Here is a 12809-nt window from a genome sequence, read left to right as displayed (position 1 = left end):
GACCACACAGTCCCTTAATTCCCATTGGCACCATCTGGACTAATTCCATCTTAAGACCAAGTAGGTGAAGTCTTCTAATCATTGGCAGATCTCTTATCACTAAGCCAGATCTCTGTAACTACCAGTGGCTTAATCCTCCCCTTGCAATGCCATATAAAGTGTCAGTCCTCCACTTGTTCATTAGAAGAAGGACAGAGGGCTGAAATGTAGGAAATCTGATGGATCATAAGAATGAGCTCATGGGTTAAAAATGGGGACAACTGAAATATTAAATGAATGGTGGAAAGAACTTAAATTTCTATCAATGTCTTTAGGTTACAAAAGTAGGGCATATGAAAAAAAAAAGGAAGGGGGCTCATAGGAAGGTAAACATGAAGATGGAAGCAGAAAAAAGACCTTTCAGCCGAGGAATGCTTCTAAGAGGAGGCACTGGGAGACAGCTCATTTTATTTTATTATGTAATAAAAAGGAAAAAATGGAGATTTGTTTTAAAGGATCAGGCCAAAGGAGTTTTCAGCATGTGTTATGAACTCATTCACAGAGGCACCAACATATTTTAGGGCAAAATTGTCTAAAAATAACTTGCTTCATCAGTCTGGGACATTTTTTTCCGTCTTTTGCCAAGAATCCAATTAATGTGTGTTGTTTTTTCCTTTCAGGCAATTTTATGTGGCTTTTATACACCCAAGTTGATGTGAATCCTATGATATGTGAGTGTCTAAGATGCTAGGGCTCATAATGCAATTACTTGATTCCCGCTGGCACAGGACATTTATAAAGATCAACTAACTCCGTTTAAGCTACTCTTAAAGCTCCCTTCCTCTCCATCCCAGGTTCTACCATATTTCACTTGTGCAGAGAGCTGACACTCAGACTCTCTGCCTCTATGAAGCTGGTAGTGAGTGGGCAAGTGAGGAAAGACTAGGAAATAGATGCCAGCCAGGGACGTTCAGCCTTGCTCAGAGCTTATGCGTATAACTATGTGGAAATACTTAAATCTAAAGGGTGTAGCTGGCCTATCTTCCTGGGGCATCAGCGGATAATAAAACAATTTAATAGGACTCCTGTCAAATATATTACGGAATAGGATGCACGTGAACCTTTAAGGTAAAACACAGTAGACTTCAAAGATATTTCATGATTATTTTTTTTCTGAGGGGACCACTTTAAGTTGAGCCTCCAACCTCCTGGAAGCCTCACAATATAAAGCATAACTTCAGAAAACAGCTGTGGTGGCATATTCATTTGGGGGAGTATTGCTATCAGTCTAACAAAACATTCAAGACAGATCACCATTAGCTATGGATTTTAATATTGGTACAGACTTTAAAGATAATCTCGTCTAACCAATTATTTTAAAGATGAAATTGAGAACAAGGATAAAAGGTAGAAAAAGTCTTGGATGGGTTTTCCTTTCTTCTAACAGGGTCCAGGACTAAAATTTTCCATGCTCTAAGCCGTTGACCATTCTTTAAACGCAGCATTGTGTGTTGGCTTACAACCTCCTTTTGCATGCAATGCCATCTTCCTCTGGAAAAGTTTTACTCTTTCTTCAAAACCCAGCTCATAGTTATCTCCTCAGGGAGACCTCCTTCTACTCACCCAAACAGGGTTACCTGCTTTCTCTCTGTGCTCTAATAGATCTTTAAATATAATTTGGTTTTAGTACCTCTCATCTTTAAAAAAATAAATAAAATAAACAATATCCCTCTTTGATCTCCCTCTCCAGTGCCATCCTACCCATTCCTCCCCTTTACAGCTAGGATTCTCCAAAGAATTGTTTCCAAACTCAGGCTTTATTTACTTCTTCACCCCCATCTCCTCCTCAATCCACTCCACCTGGCTTCTGACCTCTCACTTTACTAAATTTTTCTTGGTAAAGGCACCAATGACATCTGTGCTGCCCAGTCCCATGGCTGCCTTTCAGTTCTTATCATATTTACCCTCTCTGGAACATTCGATGTAGTCGATCACCACCTCTTTAAAACACCCTTAGTATCTGGGACACTACATTCTGCTGGTTTTCCTCCAATGACTTAGGACATTTCTCTCAACCTCCTTGGGAATTCATCCTCCTCTCCTGGATCTTTAGTGTTAGAGTTCATCAGAGCTTAGACCTCAGTACTCTGTCTCTTTCCTTTCTTTCTTGGTGACCTTGTCCACTCCCTGTCTCAAATGATATATCAACAAGCCTCAACAATATATCTACAGCCAAGGTCTTGCTGTATGAGTTCTAGCTAATAAATCCAACTGTATATATTGCTAGCATTGTCATGATTATAAGTGATAAAATCCCACCCAAAACTAGCTTAAGATAAAAAACAGACAAACATACAAAAAAGGGGGGGGGGGAAGAGAGACAGAGAAACAGAAAGAGTCAGAGAGAGAGTGCAAGATTAATAGACACATACTGACTCTTAATTCATGTAACCGAACCAGGGGCAGAAGCAAGAGGACTCTGTTATTCTCAGGATCCTTTCTCTCCGACTCCTGTCTCTCTGCACATTATTTTCATTTTTCTAAGCCAATATAATCCCCATAATCATTAAGAGCTCTGAACATATATCCTCACAGCTCTGCAACCAGAGTGTAAAAATCTCTCTTCTGTCCACTCAGACTAAGAGAAGGAATTTGATTGGTCCATTGATGTTCACATGACTTCTCTATAACTCAATCCCTGTGGTCTGGGAGTCAAGATTTTACAATTGCCTTAGATTGGGTCACAAGCACACCTCATAATTATACTAGAGGAAGAATGCTGGGCCAGGCAGTCACACCATATGTATCCATTAGACTGTTTAAAATTTCCATTTGGATCTCTCACAGGTATCTCAAGGTGATAGTATCCAAAACCTAACTAGGTTAGGAACCTAATGTTCCTCCAAAGCACGTGATTCTCCTCCAGTATTTTCAATCTCAGAAAACGACACCAACATTTATGGGATTGACAAGAGTTATGCTTGACAACCTCTCTCCTTTACTGTCACCACCATGCACCCACAATCCAATGATCATGTTGTATTGATCTTACAACCAAGATATACTTTGGATCCATCCACTTCTTTCTGTCTCCAATATCACCCTCCTAGTTCAAGTCAATGTCACCTCATACCTAGATTACTGCAATAGCCTCCTCATTGGTCTCCTACTGTCCATTCTTGATCTCTTCCCATTCTTTATCTTCAAAGCAGAATGATTTTCTAAAAATTAAAACCCATCATATGTTGCTCTTAAAATCTTAGAAAAGCTTCTCACTGCTCTCAAGATAAGCACTGAACCCTTAACTTGCCCTCACATCTGGGGATCTCGCCTTAACACCGTGGGGATCCAATCTCTGCTTTTCTTCCTAACCTTGCTCTTTCCACTCTCTCCTTTCCTCCACTCAAAATGTTTCAACCATATTAATCTTTCAGTTTTTCAGAAGTAATCTGAGCTTTATTGAGTTATAGGGCTTTCTCATGAGCCGGGTAAACATATCATGTTTTACGCTCTCTAGACCCTACACTTCTTCACATTACTTATCATAACTCCAATACTCATTTGTGCAATTTTTTAACTGTAAGGTTCATAAGGGCAAGGACAGCATCTGTCTTGTTTGACATATTATGTAACACTTAGAGATATTCAAGCAATATTTATTGAATGAATGGTCATCCTACCTTATTACAGTTCTTTATATATCTGTCTTTTCAGCCAAAATATGAATTCATTCTTTTGTTTCACAGATATTTATTGAGTTCCCACCTTGTGCTAAGGAGTTAAATATTGGGGACAGGGTCATGAAGAAGATAGATGGGGGTCCTTGCCTTTGGAAATTTATATATTTTTTTACTATGCAGAAAATGCATTTTTCCTTTCCATCCATATACTTCAATTCCTGGCAGATACCAGCTATGTAATGCTTGCTAAATGAATTAATTAATGGATACTCTGAAGTTGATCATCAACTACTCCCTGTTCTTGACACTGTTCCTAATTTTGTGTGTTTAAAATGACCAAAAGACTCATGGCAGATTAAAATGGGTCACAAGCCATGGGTTTTCTGGCTGGCAGTGAGCGGACCAAATGTAATAATTACCCCCTAGGCGAAGTGAGATAGAAAAGTCCAAGATGGGGTATTGGCACAAGGGTGGAAGGAAGGTTCTAGATACATGACATCTGGGAGCCTTGGGGCAAAAGGATGGGAGAAAAATTATAATGTCAATGGAGTAAGAAAGGAAGAGGAAGGAAAAGGACCAATGGGAGATGAAATATGCCCATTTTTCATTGAAGTTTCTTACTTAATGTCTGTCTCCTACTCTGCATTGTGAACTCTGTGGCAACAGGAACAATGTCTGGGTTATCAGAGCATCCCCGGTGCCATTCGAAGTGACCACGCTTACTTGATGAATGAATGAATAAATGAATGCTCAGGTAGAGTAGGCTCAGTGTCTCAGAATCACAGGTCCCGGAGCTAAGGAGGCCATTAGCTCACAGTTAGTTCCTATACCTCACATCACTCAGAGAACACACTTCCTGTGACTGGTTCTGGAGCTCACCCTCTCCAGATAAGCAGGAAACCCTTGAGAGGAAGTTCTTACACCTAGATATTCCAACCAGTCACCAGCCGAAGACATCCCCAGACCATAGTAGAGACAAACGGATCCTTTATCCCTGAGTTGATAGCTGAAAATTCTCAGAAAAAAAAAAACAACCCTCTTTATAGTTAGAGATAAAAAACTTTTAAATGCACTTATGCCTAGAAGGCATAGATAGCATCAGTGTGAATGAGTAAATTATACTAGGTAATTTTTTCAGAAAAGAGGTGGTACTGTAGTGAGGTATACAATATAGGAGGGCTGTAGGTACCTTAAGTGATGAGAGGATGCCTTTAGGGAGAAAAAGGAGACAAAAATTAAGGGACCTAAAGACCTCAAAGATAAACCTACGGGCAAGTTATACCCAGAGCAGGTATAATTTTATGACTTTACTGTCTCAGTGAAAGGTGATATCCCGTAACATCTAAACATGTGATCTTAAGAATCTGGTGGCGTGGGTTTGAATCACAGCACTGTTGATTTTGGATAAGTCACGTAGAATCTCTAGGGTTCAGTTATTTTATCTGGAAATGAATATATGAATAAGAACCATCTCCTAAGATGTTGAGAGTACTAAATGAAGGAACACTGTAAAGCACCTGGCGTGCATTATATGCTTGATAAATATTAGTTATTACTAACACTCATATAAATGACTTGGCAGGAGGTGTGTTCACCATTTGGGCTCATCTCTAATACTGGAGATTCCGAGGAGAACCAGAGGAAATGAGGAGGCCCTGAGAGAACCTTCGCGAGATGTGTCCAAGCAGACCCGGGCACACAGTTGGCACTCAGTAAGTGATGACTTTCCTTCCTTCCACTTTTGTCGTCTCCCTGTTTCTGTGAAGTTGACTGTCAAGTGTGCAGTTCTCCCTGCCCTACCTTGTAGCTTCCCTGTGCCCATGAGACCTTTTCTGGTTTGGAGATGGCTGAACACAGCCCAGCAGCAACACCAAGGGAAAGTGGTCAAAATGCAGATCAGGGTTTTCTTTTTAAAGAAATGCATATTTTAAGGTAACCATCCAGATGCATGGTTCACATGAGAATCTAAATGAGCACAGCTAATGCAAAGTTATAAAACCAGATTATTTTTTCTTCTTCAGCAAACATTCTAAGAGCTCTCGGGCTCAGGAAGGAGGTGGGTGGTTGTTTCCTGGCTCCACGCAAACGCGGGAAGGAAGTGAAGTTGAGTGCCCTGTGCCACCTCCTTCCCCTTTCCCCTTCCCCATTCTACTCCCCAAGCCTTTCGCCCCCAACTCTGGGCACAGAACTGTCCATAGTTTCCCAGCCAAAATTTTCTCTCAAGAAGGATCTGAAACTCATTTACATTAAAATACAAATGAGGACTGCAACTGAGAGCATTACATCAAGGTTTTCCTTTTAAAACCCCAGCAAAGATTCACACCAACCCGAGCAAGGAGCAGAGACTTCTTTAGCAAGCTCCAGAAGCTTAATCGTTGGTATTTTCATTGTGGATTCATCCTGGAATCCTGAAATCTCACCACTTAGGTTGTAAGTTAATCAGCAGAGTTTAAAGAAAAGCAGGAAGGGTTAGAGAGAGCGACTGGTACTTACGAAATGGTAACCACCTTCATTCTTTTAGACAGAAGGAGGTGGAGATGCAGCAAACCAACCTCCCCTGAATTTAAAATCACCTGAAGCATTTATGTACTGACAACCAGATGCCCTTGGATCTCTTTTTCAATAGGTCTGGGTTAAAACCTCAGAAACTGATTTTTGTAACCAACATTGTGGGGTTGTAGAGAGGATTAAACGAGGGAGTTAATGAGAAAGTCCTAGCTTAAGAGCGTTGAGTACTATTTGAATCTCTCATCTCGCTTCCTGTAGCCTCATTTGGAAGTGTGAGTCTGATTTCCCCAGTTCGTGCTGTCCTTAACTCTCAATTGTACACATTTCTGAAGAGCTTCTGTTCTCTGAGCTATTTTATAAGTTGTTGACAGATTCATCTTTCTAAAGTACAGTTCTGAGCACATCCAAGGAATCCATGTTCCACCGGACCTAACAAACATACGGACAATACAATCTTCACAGGGTAGCAAAATTTATCTTTTAAAAATTGGATTATTTCATTCCCACATTAAAATGAAATGCAAACTCTTTGGCGCAGCTTTCAAAGCCCTCACATGGCCTGGCCCCTGCTCATCTTCCCTACCCCATCTCACACCGCTTCCCTTTGTTCGCTAGGCTCCAGTCACTCTGACTTGATTGATCCTCCTGCCTCAGTGCTCACTCCCGCCTCAAGGCCACCACCTTGCTGTTCCTTCTGCCCAGAATGCTTTTCCCCCAGATCCTTGCAGGACTGACTGGTTCCACTGCGTGGTTACCTCTTGGCTCAACAACTACTCCCACTAGAGCAGTCCCCCCAGGCTCAATCACATGAATCCTTTTTATTTTCTTTACAACACTTCTACAGTCTAAAATGTCCTTGTTTATTTATTTGTTTGCTTACTATGAGCTCCCTAACCCCTCCAGGATGCAAGATCCCCGGTTTCCCTGTTCACAGCGTTATCACCGCTGTTGAAGTAGCGATTGACACATGGTTGACCTTCAATGAGCATTTTGCAATAGAACCATGTTATGCTCTGTTCAGATCCTTCCATGGTTCTCCATACTTCTCAGAACTGAGAACACATTCCTTGGCCTGCCAGTTAACAGTGTCCATGGTTTTGCCTAATTCTTATGCTGAACTATGTCCATGGAGTTCCCTTTTTATTATAACTCTGAACACATTAAATTGAAATGATCTGCATGGGTTTCTTTCTCCTAACCTTTACCCCTCAAAGTGAGGTTTATGAACCTGTATTGTTGGCATCATCTGGAAATTTCTTAGAACTACAGACTCTGAAGCTTAGCATTAAATCTACTGAATCACCATCTGCATTTTAACAGGAGCCCCAGGTGAACTGTGGCCTTATTACTAAAGGAATAATCAGTCAGCCACCCAATGTGTATCAGCTGAACTACTCACCACTTCCAATTGGATCTCTCACTGATATCTCGAGTCGATAATGTTCAAACTGAGCTAATAATGGTCCTTCCAAAACATGATTCTCTTCCAGTGTTCTCAACCTCAGAAAATAAGAAATATTTTCCTACACTAGTTTATGAGTTATTCAAAGGCTTTATTATTCTGCTTTGGAAACGGGGGGCGAGGTGCATGGGAGTGACAGTCAGTGAAATAGGGAGTGTAGGAGAATTGGCTGGAGGTGGGCAGAGAGAGAATGGCTTTAATTTTCCCACGAGAAAGCCAGGGGACAAATACCAGTAGATAGCTGGATATATGAGTTTGGAGATCAGGAGCGATACCAGTGTTCAAAAATAGATATGGGAGCCAACACGCAGTAGCCAGTGTTGATTCAGTGACCCTACCACATTTCCCTAATTCATTCACTCTTCAAGATGACTATCTCACATCCTATTCTTTCTCCTTAAACCTCCATCACCTCCTCCCCAGACTTCAGTCCTGGCTGATAACCTTATTTTCTATTTCACAGGAAAAAATAGAAGGGTCAGCAGCGGTCATGTATCCACTCACACCCCCATACCTGTAGTCTGCCCTTCCTCTTCAGGAGAAGATGTTAACAGCTTTGTTAACATTTGTTAAGGAAAGCACAGGGTGTGAGATGGTGAATGATGTTCAACAAAAGACCACAAGAAACATTGAAATAGGTTCATTACTCATTGGTTCTGGAGGAAGTACTGGGCAGGCCGCCAGGGACCATGAGGGGAGGTCAAGACAGGGTACAGGCTGTGAGAGTGACAGTTCCTGGGACATGTGCCTTTATTAGGGTCATGGGGGGAGTGCCTTGGGTTTCCCAGACTAAGGCCAGATTGGTCAATTCAAACCAAAATGAGTGTGGTTTTGGTAAGCTCCATGGGGTCTTATCTAAGGGGTGCACAAAGGGAAGGCCCTGGGAGACAGGGGAGCCTGTTTGATCACAAGGGCTGCTGGGGAAGTCATCAGGAACTTACATTTGCTTGTGACTCTGTGGGCTATTCTTTAGGCCACTGGCTGGTATGAGGGGCTGGTGTCAGTTTAAGGCCCCTGCAGGTCACTTGGCCAAACAACAAGGTTATTGGTGGCCTCCGCATCCCCAAATCCATCGGGCAGTTCTCAGCCCCCGTCGTACTTCCCCTTTCAGCAGTTGACACACTTCATGTCCCCCTGGACACTCTTTGCTGACCTTTCAGGGCACCACGCACTGGCAGCGGTCCTTTGTCTCAGGCCACTTCTCAGTCTCCTCTCCTGGTAACTGTCCTCTCCCAGCCTCTCCATGTCGCACACCCAACGCTCACTCGTCAGTTTGCTTCCCTTTTTCGAACACACAACCTTGGTGACCTCACCCAGTGTCACTGCTTCAAATGTCACCCTACATGCTGGTGACTCCCAAAGGTCTATCTCCAGACCTCTCCCCTGGTGTCCACATCCATATATCCTACTTCCTTCTCAACAGCTACACAGGGTCTAAGAACCATGTAGAACTTAGCCTGCCCCAAATCTAACTCTCCCCTCCCCAACAGGTCCCCCACAGCCTTCCTTATCCCTGAAAATGTCCACTCCTTCTTCCACTTGCCAGAGCCCAAACCTTTGGGCTTAACCTTGGTTTCTTTCCTTCACTCCCACATCTAACAGAAAATCCTATTGCTCTCACCTCAAATTAGAGCCAAAATTCATCCATTTCTCAACACTGCATTGCTACCACCCTGATCCAAGCCCTCATCGTCTCTTGCTTTGATTATTGCAGTTGTCTCCTAACAGAAATTCCTGCCTCTGCTCTGGCCTCCAGGGTCTCTTCTTCACAGAGACACCAAAGTGATCCTCTAAGGGTATAAGTCAGATCCTATCACTCTTCTTAAAATCCAGTGGCTCGGGCTCCCCTGGTGGCGCAGTGGTTAAGAATCCGCCTGCCAATGCAGGGGACATGGGTTCGAGCCCTGGTCTGGGAAGATCCCACATGCCGCAGAGCAACTAAGCCCGTGCGCCACAACTACTGAGCCTGCGCTCTAGAGCCCGTGTGCCACAACTACTGAGCTCGCGTGCTGCAACTACCGAAGCCCATGTGCCCTAGAGCCCATGCTCCACAACAAGAGAAGCCACCGCAATGAAAAGCCACTCACCGCAACGAGGAGTGGCCCCTGCTCGCCGCAACTAGAGAAAGCCCGAGCGCAGCAACAAAGACCCAACGCAGCCAGAAATGAATTTTAAAAATTAAAAAAATAAAAGCAAAAACCCGTGGCTCTCCATTTCCCTCAAAGGCGAGGCCAAAGCCCTGACATTGCCTGTGAAACCCTCCCCACTGCCCCCTGATCTGTTTCCTTCCTCTTTCCCCTGGATCACTTCATTCTAGCCCTCTGAGGGTTTCTTGACGATGCCAAGTTCGATCCCACTGCAGGGCACTTGTGTTCTTTGTTCCCGCTGCCATGCCTCATGTCTTGGTCACTCACACCTTTCAGGTCTGTGTGTAAATGTCTTATCAAAGAAGCATTCCTAGGCACCCTGTAAAGGAGCTGTCTCTCCCTCCCGACCTTCCTTCCCCACGTACCCATCATGATATTTTCTACGGCACTTCATCTCTAACAGGAAATGTTTGCTTATTCATCATCTGTCTCTTCATTAGTACGTAAGTTCGCAAGAGCAGGGTTTGGTCTGTTTTATTTATTGCTATATCTCCAGCATGAAGAACAGTAATGGGCATATAGTACCAGGCCTTCAATAAATACTTGTTGAATACATGATTGACTAAAAATGGATGAAAGAAATATGTATTGAATGTCTAATATGCGTCGTAAATATATAACTAGGAATTGAGGCTATAAGAAAGGATAAAATCTCATGTCAGGGATCGACAGGTGAGATTGCAGCAGGGATGGAGAACACAGTTCTGGGGAAAGCCATAAAGAGGACCTTTTAAGGGAGCATGGAAAGGAGATGCTAGAGAGGAAGGCGGTAAACCCAGATAAAATCATCACAGAACACAAGGGAAGATAGAGTTCCAAAGGAAAGGGGATTGACAAGAGTAGCAAGGCTGCAGAAGGATAAAGTAATAGGAAAAAATGGAAAGGACCCATTGGAGGTAGCAAAAGCATTCTGGGGACCTTAATGGTTCCTGGCAACTGTGATAGTAATACCTCCCCCAGGAAGCCTCTGTAAATCCTAATATCCCAGTGCTTATCAATCAGAATACAGGCTCATTGGCTTGTCAGTTATCCAGCCATTTAGACTTGAGCAGCCTGAGGGCCTTGAAGAAGGAAATGGCATGTTTTGGGCAATTCCTATGGGCCAGGCACAGTGCTAGGTATTTTGCAAGTACTAATATATTTGATCCTCAGAACAACCCAGTGAGATAGCTATGATTTCCCATTTTACATATTCAGAAATTGAGGTTCCAGGAGGCTAACCCAAGATCTTGTAACTACTAACGGATACTGGAACCTCTTTCTTTTGGACTCCTTATGAAAAACATGTATGTTGGGGAGTGTTTTTCCCGTCCTTCCTATGTCATCTGGAAGTTCCACAGAGGTAGACGTGCTGGTTTCTTATCCAATAGCTAATCCTATCTTCCTGCTGACAGAACTGGATTTTCTTTGTGTATGGGGTAACCCTGTGCTTCAGCAAAGACTGAGCCCTTTCCTAATCCCAGAGCCAAAATTTGACTGGTCTAAGCAAACTATGACCATTTCATTTATCGTGCTGTTGATCAGCTCAGGGACAGGCTTGTGATGCAGTGCTGCCTCCTAAGACGTGAGGGCATTTCTGCTGGGGAGTGTCTTCATTTTGGCTTTACTTATTTATGTATTTATTTGCATTTGGATGTGGTTGAGAAGGTACTCCCTAAAGCTATTGCAGCCACTTCACAACTGTGAGGGAACCAACCACCTGAGAATAAAACTGACATGAAGATATTCATTGATCTACCCCCAGACTTCTTGCTTGGTGAGGCAACAGGTATTTATTGTTCAAGCCACTTTAAGTTCTATTTTCACAAAGCATCCAATATACACAATATACTGTGTATATTTTTACCCACTGGTTTATTCCCAGCTCCTAACACAGTGGTAATTGCTCAAAAAAAAAAAAAATGTTTTGATTGCCAGCATGAAGAATGTTGTGTATTTCAGAGTAAAGATGAATGAATTCAATGAACTATTACAGGGTATAGAAAACTGAGGTGACAACATGCCATTGGCGTTCTCTCTAAAAGCACAAGAGGAAGAGAGAAAAAGAGCACACCACCTGGAAAAAACCCTGGTTGTGTGTAACATGGCAGCATCTCAGTACTCTGTCACCAGGGAGAAATATTTGTGTTAAGACCTCTGTCTATCAGACGGCCATTTCCTCCCATGTAATTAATTGAAATTTAAAATCAATTTGTGTCCCTGGTTACCGAGGTCCAGACTAAAGAACAGCCTAGATTGTGTTTTCAGTCAGGAGGTGGCTGTGTTCAAGATTTGTGTTGGCATCTTTGAGCTGTGACCACAGCTCACATTTTTGTGGGAAATATCAGATGAAAGTCAGCATGCCCAAGAGAGTTTTTCTCCTTCTGAAACATGTTTAGACTCATTCTTTCCAAATTAATGAGGCCACTTTCCCCTTTCAGAGCAAATGCAGATAGAGAAACAAATGGGTAAAAATTTAGAAATGTCAGGGTCCCCTTTCCAAAGGCTCATTTCACAAGGCCCTATGTGGTTTGTGGAAGCAAGTTGAGGTCCTGGTAACTGATAAATACGATATAATTTTAGAACTTTCATAAGCCTGTGTGGCCTTTTTGTTGAAGATCAGCAATTAGGGCCTTAAAGTACTGAAAACAATTACCTAAATCGTTTTCAAAATGTCCATATTCAGTATTAGTTCTGGGCACTGTCTCTTCCTCTTGTTCAGCCCCTGCTTATACTCTCATTCAGCTAGATTATTCCAGTTGTGGCTCCCAGATATGGTTCAGCTGCAGTGTATACAGGGGTGTGTGGGGAAGACATTCTGGCCGAGGCTCTGGAGAAGAGTCTCTTTGTGCCCACTTGCTCATGGCCCTATTCTGAGGGAAGGGACCCTAAATGATTTCCTACAAACAGATCATCACATTTGACCCCCTGATCCTGGCTGATGGAACCAGGAAGGGGCAGTTGTTTTTGAAGATGGCCATCCGTAAGCTGACCAGCAGCCAATGAGATAATCCAGTGGGAGCCCTCTATAGGACAGGGGTGTCCAGTGGCCTG

At 42.9% G+C, this 12809-nt stretch overlaps 1 protein-coding gene across 1 annotated transcript in view; it reads left to right on the top strand.

Moving 5' to 3' along the window:
• Positions 1-12809, top strand: part of NEDD9 (neural precursor cell expressed, developmentally down-regulated 9) — a 281456-nt gene that overhangs the window by 82779 nt on the left and 185868 nt on the right. The window contains exon 3 of the mRNA XM_024763725.1: positions 5242-5371. The gene's annotated coding sequence lies outside the window, so the exon portion shown is untranslated. The remainder of the gene's footprint in view (positions 1-5241; positions 5372-12809) is intronic.

This window comes from Neophocaena asiaeorientalis, unplaced genomic scaffold, assembly GCF_003031525.2.
Source record: "Neophocaena asiaeorientalis asiaeorientalis breed wild unplaced genomic scaffold, Neophocaena_asiaeorientalis_V1.1 scaffold427, whole genome shotgun sequence".
Lineage (NCBI taxonomy): Eukaryota > Metazoa > Chordata > Mammalia > Artiodactyla > Phocoenidae > Neophocaena > Neophocaena asiaeorientalis.
This window is presented reverse-complemented; position numbering and strand designations above follow the sequence as displayed.